General features: G+C 42.5%; 1 pseudogene; it reads right to left on the bottom strand.

Moving 5' to 3' along the window:
- Window positions 1-260: 260 nt before the first annotated feature.
- LOC110136852 (growth hormone-inducible transmembrane protein pseudogene) lies at window positions 261-4,849 on the bottom strand (annotated as a pseudogene).
- Between the last annotated feature and the right edge of the window lie 6,550 nt (window positions 4,850-11,399).

Genomic DNA, 11,399 nt, shown 5'->3' with positions numbered 1-11,399 from the left:
GCAACCCTATGGACTATAGCTTGCCAGGGTCCTCTGTCCATGAGATTCTCCAGGCAAGAATACTGGAGTGTGTTGCCACACACTCCTCCAGGGGATCTCCCCAACCCAGGGATTGAACCCATGTCTCTTACATCTCCTGCATGATGGAGGCAGGCAGGTTCTTTATCATTAGAGCAACCTGGGAAGCCCCTATTTAGGGAAAATCTTCCCCTATTAAGCCAGATATCTGAAGTATTAAGGAAGTCAGAAGCTGAGTCACTTCACTTCTTTCTGTTGCCTTCAGTTGGTAGAATACTGACAACCAGCATAAATATATTTAATGTCTCCATGTAGATTCCCAGCATTGAATTGATAGGGTCATAGTTTTGAACCGTATACACTGGTACTACTTCTGCACACTTGATTGATTCCTGCATATCATACATAAGAGACATGCTGAAAGGAACTAATCTACCATAAATTGCTACTGAGTATACAGTGGCCACAGCCACCATTGTAGGTGGAAGAAACCCAGATGCCAGTGAGAACACAAAGATCAGATCTAGGCCCATGCCCAAGGGTGCTCCCATGTTCAGAAACTTCTCATTGGGTGGACACATGGCCACGGTGGGAAGGTCTCCCACAATGCCAGCAGTGTACCCCACTGCTCTGATGAGAAGAAGCCCTCATAATATTTTGAGGAGCCACCACTGCACTGATCACACCTGATAGTAATAACCAAGCAAGATGTTTTGGGCCTGGGTTCCAAGAATATGATACTGACTGTACCAGCATTCCAGCTCCAGTTATGGCTGCAAAGGTTGCACCAATCAACACCGAAGAGCCTTTCATCATGAAGTCCTTGAGAGACGGAGTTCTGCTCACTGCCAAAGCAGATGAAGCTGTTAAGCCAATACTTCCTGCTAAGAGTTAATACATACAGTGGAATTCTACCTTTCACATACTGAGGCCATTATAGCCTTTTCAATAGCTCCAATCTCATTGGACATTCCCAAGTCATCAAAGCACAAAGCACCAAGACCAACAGCAGCTCTTCCAGCCATAAAAACATCTTCCCATCTGACCGGTTTTAAAACGTTTTTCCAATGATGGTTCCAAAGCTGCCTATTCAAGTTCTTGGCCAGCTCTCCCATTGGTTCAGTCGCTCAGTCCTGTCCGACTCTTTGCGACCCCCAAAACTGCAGCATGCCAGGCCTCCCTGTCCATCACCAACTCCTGGAGCTTGCTCAAACTGATGTCCATCGAGTCAGTGATGGCATCCAACCATCTCATCCTCTGTCATCCCCTTCTCCTCCCGCCTTCAATCTTTCCCAGCATTAGGGTCTTTTCCAAGGAGTCAGCTCTTCACATCAGGTGGCCAAAGTATTGGAGTTTCAGCTTCAACATCAGTCCTTCCAATGAATATTCAGGGTTGATTTCCTTTAGGATTCACTGGTTGGATCTCCTTGCAGTCCAAAGGACTCTCAAGAGTCTTCTCCAACACCACAGTTCAAAAGCATCAATTCTTTGGCGCTCAGCTTTCTTTAGAATCCAACTCTCACATCCATACATGACTACTGGAAAAACCATAGCTTTGACTAGATGGATCTTTGTTGGCAAAGTAATGTCTCTGCTTTTCAATACGCTGTCTAGGTTGGTCATAGTTTTTCTTCCAAGGAGCAAGCATCTTTTAATTTCATGGCTGCAGTCACCATCTGCAGTTATTTTGGAGCCCAGGAAAATAAAGTCTCTGTTTCTGTTGTTTCCCCATCTATTTGCTGTGAAGTAGATGGGACCAGATGCCATGATCTATTGTTTTCTGAATGTTGAGCTTTAGGCCAAAAGACCTCTCCTTGGATCCTTGCAAGATTTTATTTCCAGAGTTCTGAAGAAGTTGATTTTGACAACTTTGGCTACTGTTCTCATTTCTTTTATGGAGTAGTGAAATTTTGGATGTCCTCAATCTGCTATTCTGGCACTGCTTCCATTAATTCATGTTATATATCCTTTCCTCTTTTTCTTTTTTTTTAAACTAAAAGTGAATTTAATAATGACTATTTTAGTACTTAGACTCTCTAGGAGAGTTGGAAAGCCACACTGGGAACTCTCATCCAGGAATTATTTCCAAAATCACACCGCAGAATGGGCTCCATAAAGCTCCCCTTGTTTCTCCTGCTGCTCCTGCTGTCCATGAACCTGCTGCTTTCGGCACTGATGCCATCAATGCTGGAATCTGGATGCTGCTGCTAATACACCACTGCTCTCTTGGAAAAGGAGCACCCCCACAGCGGCCACCTGTCCTAGCACTGATCCCGCTGAATCAATTCACTTCTGCCTGTTTCAACGTCTGCTATAGGAGAAGCCTGACTGATAAGAGTTGAGGTCGTAAATCTGTGCTCTGGCTGTGAGAGAGGCTGGGAAAGTTTTTTTATTTTTAGAGAAACTTTTTCTTAAGACTTTTTTTTCCCTGTGGACCGTACTTTTTTGCATTTATTTATTTATTTTTATTTACACAAGGTTTAAAAATTATAAAGTGACTCAATGTATGATGTATAGTCCTTTCTTTCAATATTATTATTTTTTAAAAATTTATTCTGTGGACCAGACTTTAAGAAAAAGTCTTCACTGAATTTGTTACACTATTGCCTTTGTCCTCTGTTTTGGTTTTTTGGCCTGGAGGAATGTGGGATTTTAGCTCCCCAGTCAGGGATGGAACTCTCTCCCCTGCATCGGAAGGTGAAGTCTTCCCATGGACCGCCAGGGAAGTCCCAGAAATGCTGTGTTTAATGGTAAAGCACTGGGTGTGGCCTGGAGTTGAGCAGCAGGGATAAGGTGACCTCCGCAGAGTCTCACACGGTGAAGAAGATGAGGAAGGGGGCCATCGGACAGAAGGGCCTCCTAGCCTCAGACACGGCAAAGCCCAGAATGGCACAGGGAAGAGTTGCTGCTTCAGGGACAGATTCCTGGCATAGTCAGCAATCAAGCTGCCAAAGACTGTTCCAATGCTGGCTCCTGAACCAGCCACACCAACTGTGGCAGCCCTGGCGCCAATAAACTTGGCTTCTGTGTCAATATTCCGGGAGATAGCACTGGTCTGGGACTCCCGCCTGGCCGCCTAGAGTGGGACACTGCTGTAGGAAGGCTGTTCAGATGGAACCTCTGGCTTCCTCAGGAAGGAGGCAGGCACAAGCCTGATCAGACCCCTGGGACAAGAGTAGATCGGTCACTGTTTCCACTTTTTTTCTGAATCTGTTTGCCATGAAGTGATGGAAACAGTGACAGATTTTATTTTCTTGGGCTCCAAAGTTACTGTGGATGGTGACTGTAGCCACTAAATTAAATGACACTTACTCCTTGGAAGATGAAGCTATGACAAACCTAGACAGCATATTGAAAAGCAGAGACATCATTTTGCTGACGAAGGTCCGTATAGTCAAAACTATGTTTTTCAGGAGTCATGAATGGATGTGAGAGTTGGCTGAATGCTGAAGAACTGATGCTTTTAGATTGTGGTACTGGAGAAGACTCTTGAGAGTCCCTTGGACTGCAAGAATATCAAACCAGTCAATCCTAAAGGAAATCAGTCCTGAATATTCATCAGAAGGGTTGATGCCAAAGCTCCAAAACTCTGGCCACTTGATTTGAAGAGCTGACTCATTGGAAAAGACCCCGATCCTGGGAAAGATTGAAGGCAGGAGAAGGGGGCAACAGAGGCTGAGATGGCATCACTGACTCAGTGGACATGAGTTTGAGCAAACTCTGGGAGACAGTGAAGGACAGGGAAGCCTGGTATGCTGCAGTTTGTGGGGTCACAAAGATTTGGACAGGACTTAGCAACTGAACAACAGAAAGAGCAGATAAGAGCAGGAGGAATGAGTAGCGCCCCAGGGGTCTGCATGTTTTTCAATCTCCCAGCTTTAGCTCTGGGACTTAGAAAGTTGAATTTTTCAATAAGACGTTAAGTGGTATACCGAGACTCCTATGATGGGAATTCCCCAAACATGGGGAGGCAGTCTCCATTTTCCATAAAATCCATACTTGTTCAGTCACTCAGTCATGTTCCATTCTTCTGTGACCCCACGGACTGTAGCCTGCCAGCTCCTATGTCCATGGGATTTCCCAGACAAGAATATTGGAGTGGATTGCTAGTTCCTTCTCTAGGGGATCTTCCCAGAGGAGGGACTGAACTCCTGTCTCCTGAGCTGGCCGGCAGATTGTTTACCACTGAACCACAAGAGAAACCCATGCTATGTCATAATTAAAGAAATAGTGATTTGTACTTTAAATGCTTGCTTACCATAATATATATTTATTACCGTAAGTCTTTTACAGTTGAACCACCTCCACTCCCCAGTTATTTATGTCATTTATTTTTTGAAGATGTGGGATATTCTAATAGCTGAATTTCCCACTATCTAGATTTGGATCATTGCATCCTCATGGTAGTTTAACATGTGCCTCTATTTCTTGTATTTCCTGCTTACTGGTGGTTGGATCTAGATGTAGATGTATTAATGATTTTCTCTTTGTTGTTGAATATTTTGCTTCCACCATGATGCGTCTTTGTAAAGATTTCTCAGTATTTTTTGTTACTTACAGTTTGTTGGTATACTGAGTCAGTAGCTTGTCTTCCAGCGCTTCTGAAAAAACATCAGCCATTTCTCTCTTCATTGTCTGTTACTCTGCGCTGGGTCTTTGTTGCTGCATGGGCTTCCCTGTAGTTTCTGGTGAGCAGGGAATTCTCTGTTTCCGCGAGCAGGCTTCTTGTTGCGGCGGCTTCTCTTGTTGCAGAGCGCGGCTCTAGGGCACAAGGGCTTTGCTGGTTGTGGCTTCGAGGCTTTAGATCACAGGCTCGATAGTTGTGGCACATCGGCTTAGTTGCTCTGAGGCATGTGGGATCTTCCAGGATCAGGGATTGAGCCCACGTTTCCTACATTGGCAGGTGGATTCTTTACCACTGAACCACCAGGGAAGCCCCATATTGCTTCATATTCTAAACTTCCAATTAAACATGTTATATCTACCCACTGTATCCTTAATGTCACTGGTCCTCTAAGGCAATTTTCTTGTTTTTGTCTTTCCATACTACATTTTGGATTGTTACTTCTTATTCATCCTTCAGTTCTGTATTCTTAAATTGTGCCCAATCTGTGGTTAGACCAACCCATCGTTTGCTTTTAATTTCATTTATTGTGCTGTTTTATTTGTGTAAGTCCTATTTGATTCTTTATCAGATCTACTGTCATGTTTTTATAGTTTCCTCTTCCCTGGAGGTATTTTCAAGCTTATATATTAGTTCAACATGATAAGCATGGAGGCCTGATGCTTCCTAGAATCGTACATTGCGTGTGCTGATTCTCACTTATGCTGGTTTTATTTATGGGACATTATGTTTGAATAAATATCTGTAGAAACAATCAGAAATCTAGGGCGAAATAATGATTTTCATTGATTCTTTCAAGCTCTTGAGACCCTTTACTTTTCCTAGCACTATCTTAATCTAAATTCTGAGACTGAAGTTGCCTTAACCATCCAGATGAGGAACCCAGCTTCTCTCTCGTCTGGAAAGTGCAGCCCTTTGGGAGCCCTTAGCTTAATGGAGTAATGAGGCATCAGAGTTCCTTCTGAGGACTGGACCTACATTTTTGGCTTCTGTGCCCTTAGTCCAGTGAGGCCACCAAAGCCAGATTTGAGTGCTAGGTTTGCTTCTCTAGGTTTTAATCTTCTCTCACATTTTAGCCAGCTAAATCTCCTGTTACCTTTTCAACTCTTCCAGTTCTGTTGTTGTTGTTCCGTTGCTAAGTCATGTCTGACTCTCTGCTACCCCATGGACTGCAGCACACCAGGCTTCCCTGTCCTCCACTACCTCTCAGAGTTTGCTCAAACTCATGTCCATTGAGTCAGTGATGCCATCCAACCATCTCATCCTCTGTCATCCCCTTCTCCTGCCTTCAATCTTTCCCAGCATCAGGGTCTTTTCCAATGAGTCGGCTCTTTGCTTCAGATGGCCCAAAGTATTAGTTTCAGCTTCAGTATCAGTCCTTTCAATGAATATTCAGGGTTGATTTCCTTTAGGACTGGTGTGATCTCTTTGGTGTCCAAGGGACTCCCGAGTCTTCTCCAACACCACAGTTCAAAAGCACCAATTCTTCAGCATTCAGCCTTCTTTATGGTCCAACTCTCACATCTGTACATGACTACTGGAAAGACCATAGATTTGACTAGATGTACCTTTGTCATCAAAGATGCTCCTGCTTTTTAATGTAATGTCTGGGTTTGTCTGTCACAGCTTTTCTTCCAATGAGCAAGCTTCTTTTAATTTCATGGCTGCAGTCACTGTTCAGTGATTTTGGAGCCCAAGAAAATAAAATCTGCCACTGTTTTCATTTTTTCCTCATCTATTTGCTATGAAGTGATGGAACTAGATGCCATGATCTCAGTTCTCTTAAGAAGACTTAAAAAATTTATCCTGCTTAATTTTCTTTAGAAGGATTGAACTATTTAGGCCATAGTTGCTGAATGCAGGCAGCATTCAGAGCATTACTTGCAAAGGCAAGTAAACACTTTATGAAAAATTATACATGAATACCTCATTTTATTGCACTTTATTGTGTTTTCCAGATGTTATTAATCCTTTTTTCTTTTTTAATGGACAGTTTGTAGCAACCCTGCATTGAGCAACTATTGGTACCATTTTTCCAACAGCATCTGTTCACTTAAGTGTTTCTGCATGACATTTTGGTAATTGTCAAGACAGAAAACTTTTAAAATTACTTTCATCTTTGTTATGGTGATATGCCAACAGTGTTCCTCGATTTAAAAATTGTAATTGTTTTGGGCATTGGGAACCATGCCCATTTAAGAATGCAATCAATAAATGGTGTTTTTTTTAATAATTAAGTTTTAGCTGCACTGGGTCTTTATTGTTGTACGTGGGTTTCTCATAAGTGGCTTCTCTTACTGTGGAGCATGGGCTCCAGGACACATAGGTGTCAGCAGTTGCTGTGTGTAGGCTTGGTTGCCTGGCGATATGTGGGATCTTCCAGGACCAGGGATCAAACCTGTGTCGCCTGCATTGACAGGCAGATTCTCAACCACTGGACCACCAGGGCAGTCCTAAGGTGTGTGTTCTGATTGCTCCACTGACCATCTAGTCCCCCATCTCTCTCCCTCTCCTCAGGCCTCTCTGCTGTTTGAGACACAACAGTATTGACATTAGGCCAGTTAACAATCCTACAGTAGCCTCTGGGTGTTCAGGTGAAATCAAGAGTTACACATCTCTCAGTTTAAACCAAAAGCTAAACATGATTAAGCCTCATGAGGAAGGAATGTCCAAACTGAGATAGGCATTAATAGTGCATCTCTGGCATCAAACAGCCAAGTTGTGAATGCAAAGGAAAAGTTCTTGAAGAAAATTAGAAGTGCTACTCCAGTGAACACATGAATGATAAGAAAGCCAAACAACCTTGCTGTTGTTACGGAGAAAATCTGAGCGGTTTGGACAGGAGACCAAACCAGCCACAAGTCTCTCTCAAGCCAGAGCCTCCTCCAGACCAAAGCCCTAACTCTCTCCAGTTCTCTGAAGGTCGAGAGAGGTGAGGAAGCTGCAGGAAAAAAGTCTGAAGCCAGCAGAGGCTGGTTCTTGGTGTTTAAGAAGCCATCTCCCGTGATCTATAAACGGCCACAGCCTGGAGGACAGCACATCTGTTGACAACATGGTTTAATATTTTAGGTCCACTGTTGAGAGAACTACTCGGAAGAGATGATTCCTTTCCAAGTATTACTGCTCGCTGACAATGCACCCAAGAGCTCTGATGGAGATGCACAGTGAGATAATTGCTGTTTTCATGACTGCTAACACATCACCTATTCTGCAGCCCATGGATCAAGGAGTAGTTTCGATTTCAAGTCTTACTGAAGAAATCTATTTTGTAAGGCTATTGTTGTTGTTCAATTGCTCAGTGGTGTCTGACTCTTTGTGAATCTATGGACTGCAGCATGCCAGACCTCCCTGTCCTTCACCATCTCCTGGAGTTTGCTCAAACTCACGTCTATCCAATCAGAAGGCTATAACTGTCATGCTTTGTGATTCCTCTGATGGATCTGGGCAAAGTCAATTGAAAATCTTGTCGAAAAGATCCACTGTTCTAGATGTCATTAAAGAACATCTGTGCCTCATGAGGTCAAAATGTCAGATGCCAGTTTGGAAGAAGTTGATTCCAGCTCTCATGGATGACTTTGAGGGGTTCATGACTTCAGCAGGGAGATGTGGTATAAATGGCAAGAGATTTAGAATTAGAAGTGAAGTCTGAGGATATGTCTGAATTACTGCAGTCTCATAATAAAATGGAAGAGGAATTGCTTCTTATGGATGAACAAATAAAGTGGTTTCTTGAGATGCAAACTACTCCCGTTGAAGATTCTGTGAAGATTGTTGAAATGACAACAAAGAATTTAGAATATGACATAAACTCAGTTGGTAAAGCAGTGGCAGTTTGAGAGGATTGACTCCAATTCTGAAAGAAGTTCTACTGTGAGTAAATGATATTAAACAGCATTAAGAGGTACAGAGAAATTGATCATGAAAGGAAGAATCATTCAATATGGCAAACCTCTTTTTTGTCCCCAGCCTTCAGCAACCACCACTCTGATCAGTCAGCAGCAACATTGAGGCAAAACCCTCCAGCAGCAAAAACGCTACTTGCTGAAGGCTCCGATGATGGTTAGAGCTTTTTAGCAATATTTTTAAATTAAGGGGTACACATTTTTTACACATAATGCTATTACACACTTAGTCGATTACAGTGTAAACATAAGGATCCGGGAAACCAAAGAATTTGTGTGACTCACTTGTATCTCATGGAGTTATATATATGTACATCTGGATACTATTCACACTATAGGTAGCAGTGCACTAATGCACAGAAATCTAAATATGTATTGAAAATTCAAAAAAGAATAGAAATAGAATCTCAGCACTGATTTATGGACTAATTTTGAGAAACTTTGACATCTTCACATAGTGCATTTTCTTTCCTATGGCAACTCCTAAATAGAGTTAATAAACTGTGATGGTTGCTCTTCAGTTATACTAAAAAGTCTCCATATTTTCCCATGAAATTGTCAAGAGAACAGCAATCAAGGCCTGTGTTATTTCCTGGTTGAGAGTGTCTGGTAACTTTCCTGGCAGTCCAGGGGTTAAGACTCTGGTGCCAAGGCAGGGGGCACAGGTTTAATCTCTGATCATCACGTAACTAAGAATGGTACGACTACTCATCCCCCTCACCCTAAGAAGGAATATGGGAAGTTAGTTATGACAGGCTCTAAGTTCTATTTTTACATAATTGTAACTAAAAAACATATAGATATGAAAAAATAGACATTTAAAATGAGATCAAAGGTGTATTTGGGGGTCTGTTTATTTCTGGTCATTCAAATGCATAATTTTTAAAAATTATATCTGTACAAATATTTTTCCAAATTATGAAAAATTACACATACTAAAAAGTGACTTTTCTCTTATCTCCAATGATGTACTGAGAATAGTTCTTAAGTCCTAGAGAGTAGCAAAAATTATTGGACTTGTTTTCAGTATCTTATTAAAAATATTTTTTTTACATACACATAACTTCGTTAACTGTTTTTGGTTGTGCTGGGTCTCCATTGCTGCACTCAGGCAGTGAACGGGGGCTACTCTCTAGTTGCGGTGTCCTCTCCTTCTGGAGTTCAGGTTTTAGGGTACGGAGCTTCGGCGGCTGCAGCATGCCAGCTTGCTGGCTCTAGGGCATGTGGGCTCCGCTGTTGCTTGTTGGCTATAGAGCATGCAGGCTTCAGAAGTTGCGCCCCTGCACATGCAATCTTGCCAGACCAGGAATCAAACCTGTGTCCCCTGCATTGGCAGGCAGATTCTTACCACTGGGCCAGCAGGGAAGTCCCATTTCCAGTATTTTAAAAGTCTCACGTAAGTCACATGATGAGGATTTCCCTGGGGGTCCAGTAGCTAAGAATCTGCCTGCCAAGGCAGGGTTTGATCCCTGGTTTGGAAGGTGACACATGCCACAGCGCCACTGAACTCCTCAGCCACAACTACTAAGCCTACACTTAGAGCCTGCGTCCACAGCAGGACAAGCCACCACAGTGACGTCTGTGCAGCACAGTGGAGAGCAGCCCCACTCACTGCAAGAGGACCCTCAGGCAGCAACCAACACCCAGTGCCATCAAAAATAACTCAAAATTTTGGTTGAAAAAAATCACACATTAAAATACATGTGTAAAAGCTAATGGGAATGCTTCTTTTTTACCTGGCGTCAATAAATTGATAGTACACTGCTGAGTATCACTGTACATGTTCTGACAGCCATGCCTTTAATAGAAATGTCACTACATAATGAGAGCAATGTGACACATAAGCCATTCAACATATAGGCCATGGGAAGGCTTTCCTGGTAATGAAAAATACTGGAATTACGCTGTATTTTAGTCTTCACTGACACACCCTCTTGACCCCTGTCTGTATGGCCTACGAAGAACTTCTACGCATCAAATGTCTCCCTGTGCAAGGGCAACCAAAGTAATCAGTCAACCCCACAGGACAGCTCTCACTGGAGTTTAGTTGCTCCAGTTTATCTAGGCCCATTTCATCAGAATAAATCAACTGTAATAAAATCTTCCTTTCCTACAAAAGATCTTGGCACCAACTTTACTAAGATCACTCCTGAACACTGAACCTAAGCCTCAGAGATGCCTGATAGGACTGTAATAGATTCCGAATTTTCTAGTAGCTAATCCTACTAATTAGAATTAGTAGCTAATTCTTCAATTTGAGAAAAATCAGGCGATTGTTTTTTCCAGAGGTTATTCTGCAGGGCTGAACATTCCTGTCTCATCCACCACCCCATGTATGTGTTCACCAGCCAACACAATTTCTGAGTAAATACTTCTAAAGAAACTGCCTTTGGGCAACCTAATCAACAGCAAATGCTGGCAATTACCCGCCGGTCCAGTGGTTTCGGTTCAGCTGTTTGGGATCTGGGTTCAATCCTGGTCAGGGAACTAAGATCCCACAAGTCAATTACAAGTGTGTCTTTTTTAAAGTGTTTATGTATAGACATTCATTTCTTCTGTTGTCTGAAGAGAAATCATTTTTGGTCAGTCTCAAAAGGAGGTAAGCATTGAAAGTGTGAGAACTTGTCTGCAATACAGTGTTTCTCATGTATTTCTACAATGTGCTGGTTTTTGATAAACCAAAACCTTAAGCACTGTTACTTGAAATTTTTAAGAAATCAGAGATCATTGAATAGTCCTTCTCAATCACACCTAAGCCCTGTCAACCCTCTGAAATTATGATCTACCTCCCCAAATAGGGCGACTCCTCCTGACGAAAGTCAGAAATTTAACTGCCATTTAAATTAACACAAACT

Source organism: Odocoileus virginianus, chromosome 29, assembly GCF_023699985.2.
Source record: "Odocoileus virginianus isolate 20LAN1187 ecotype Illinois chromosome 29, Ovbor_1.2, whole genome shotgun sequence".
Classification (NCBI taxonomy): Eukaryota; Metazoa; Chordata; class Mammalia; order Artiodactyla; family Cervidae; genus Odocoileus; species Odocoileus virginianus.
The sequence above is the reverse complement of the archived record's forward strand: the minus strand, read 5'-3'. Positions and strand labels throughout refer to the sequence as shown.